Below are 2449 nucleotides of genomic sequence, written 5' to 3'. Positions count from 1 at the left end.
CCTCTTCTTCCTCCAAATCAGCCACCGCCTCTTCTTCCCATATCTCTGCCTCAAAGAGGTTACAGTCCACTTCATCTTGGACTAGGAATGACTCTACGTGTGCCGAGGGCTTGCCGTCTTTAACAGGGATGCCACTGGTCGCCACCTTCTCTTGAACCTCCTCTTCGAAGGACATGTTAATAACTTCTAGTATAGAGCCAAATTTGGCAGGGGATGATGGTGGTGTTAGAGGAGAATACTCTGAGGAAGACAGAGAGTACTCTAGTGAAGGTGGAGACTCCATGACTGAGTGTTGGTTCGGTGCAGTGAGGCCTCATCGCTCGGGGGCTTTTAAAGGCTTCTGGGTCAGGGAGATGTTGCCTCTTTGTCTTCGCGCGTTAAATGCCAGGCGCGGCCACATAAGGTCTGATGGGCAACCAAGCACCAGTCAACCATCAATGTCACATCTTTTTAGCTAGCTCATGTAGAAAAAGAGGTGGCTTCTTGGTGCGTTCAATTACCCACCGTGTTTTTGGAAGCACGCGAGGCGGTTGAGAAGATGGAACATTGTTTTGTTGTACTCGTATAGTTGTTTTAGTCATACAGAGATTCTCTTCACCATCACGTAAAACCTCCGCTATGACGGTCCAACTTTCAAACTTGACCAGTGACAAGTCTTTTCCTCCCCGTCCCTTCGCAAGGATATGATGGTATTTTTCGGGCAAATCAGAAATCTTACTCGGAAAGAATACCTTCTCGAGGAGTCGCTTGAGAACTCAAAGGCTTCAGAATCTAAAATAGATGATCTGAGGACCCCGAGAACCCGGTTTGAAATGCCAACTTAATTAGTAACACAAATTTTACTCGATGATGTGGTTGGAGAATGTTTGTTGACCAGGTCTTTGATACATCAAAGACCTTATTTTACGTACTGGTGGGAGGCTTAACGATGAGTAGTATGAAACTACCGTATCTAGATTCCCTAGGGTTGTTTTTTCGTTCTCGGGGCATATCATTATCTCTAGGAATGGAATCTCTGAACATATGAAAACCATCTGTGGATACCCAGGATATCTCGTAAACAAGAAAGTTTATCTCCAAAATTGGAATAAAGAATCCAGAGGTTGAATGATGCTCTCTGGCCAGGGAGAGGGCTTGCCATACTCCATTTTGGCTAGGGTTGTTGGTGTGACTCAATCCTTGTCCCTAGGGTATTGTACTGTTGCTGGCGGAGTAGGAGGAGGTAGAGCAGACCGAGGGGGCTCGGTAAGGTTCGGAGACCTACCTGGTGGCCCGTTCTGGTTTTACGACCCCTAAACCACCTATCACTGGCTCTTTCCCCTGCCAGGCGTCCTACCAGCCTCCCGAGGTACTCCATCCAGAAGGCTATAAGGCTTTGACAATTCTCAGTGTTATGGTCATGCTCGGCTCCGTGCAGGATGCACCAGTACCCTCCATGTGGTACCAAAGCATGTGGTTGGCGTCAAAGGTGTTGGCGAGATCTACGTGTACTAGAGCCTGTGGTCTCTCTGGAGCCCCATTCCATCAAGGGAGGTAGAGGAGGTTGCTCAATATCCAGATTCTCAGAAGACGCCGGCTCGACAAAGGTGTCTTGGGCGCCATCATAAGAGACGCCATGAGGGTGGCCCCAAACATGAGCGCCCCTGGGCTCGAGCCCCCAGAACAGTAGAAGGGTGGCCTGCACAGCCGCGACCTCAGCCGTACCCCTTGGGTGCTATGAGGTCCTCGCTACGCCATTGTTGGAAGGCCTCCGCACCATCTGGGGCCTCAACGCTAGACTGGGCTAGGGCCACCGTCGGGTCGGCAGTGGCTGGAGGGTCGCTGTTCTTTCCGGCGACAGAACTGGTGGGTGTACATAGCTTGTATGGTTGTGGTGGTCATGTGGACCCTCACACAGGAGTGGCTAGGGAGTCAGCCGCCTGTGTTTTGGCCTTGGTGGTCTTCTTTTTGGGTGGCATCCTACCTCTCTTTATACTTCTATGTTCGAGTCACCACGGATGGCGCGCTGTTGGGGCAAGAAAATGTCTTCCATGATCAAGTGTGGTGAGTGCCTCCTCTAGAGAAGAGACTCAAGCTTAGAGAAGAAGTGGAGAGAAAGGAATACCGATGTGTTCATCACCAAGAGATTGGTCCTTGGCCTGATGGCCATGGGTCTGTATTTATAGTGCCATTCAGGGTGGAAGTATATAAATATGCCCTTACAAAGATAGTGACGCAAGTTACCATCATGCTATAGGGAATTGGGGCTAGTCAAATTACATAGCCTGGGTTCAGGTACAATATATTTACCAGTAACTAGAAGATATTATCTACCATGGAAAATACAATGGTGTAGGTGACCCAGAGGGTGGGATATTTGGACGGTCGTCAATTACGGCACGGCGCCGCACTGTCCCGAATGTCAGGATGACCTCGACCTGCGCTGGGATGTTAGGATGGCCAATACTTG

This window comes from Phragmites australis, chromosome 14, assembly GCF_958298935.1.
Source record: "Phragmites australis chromosome 14, lpPhrAust1.1, whole genome shotgun sequence".
Taxonomy (NCBI): domain Eukaryota; kingdom Viridiplantae; phylum Streptophyta; class Magnoliopsida; order Poales; family Poaceae; genus Phragmites; species Phragmites australis.
The sequence above is the reverse complement of the archived record's forward strand: the minus strand, read 5'-3'. Positions refer to the sequence as shown.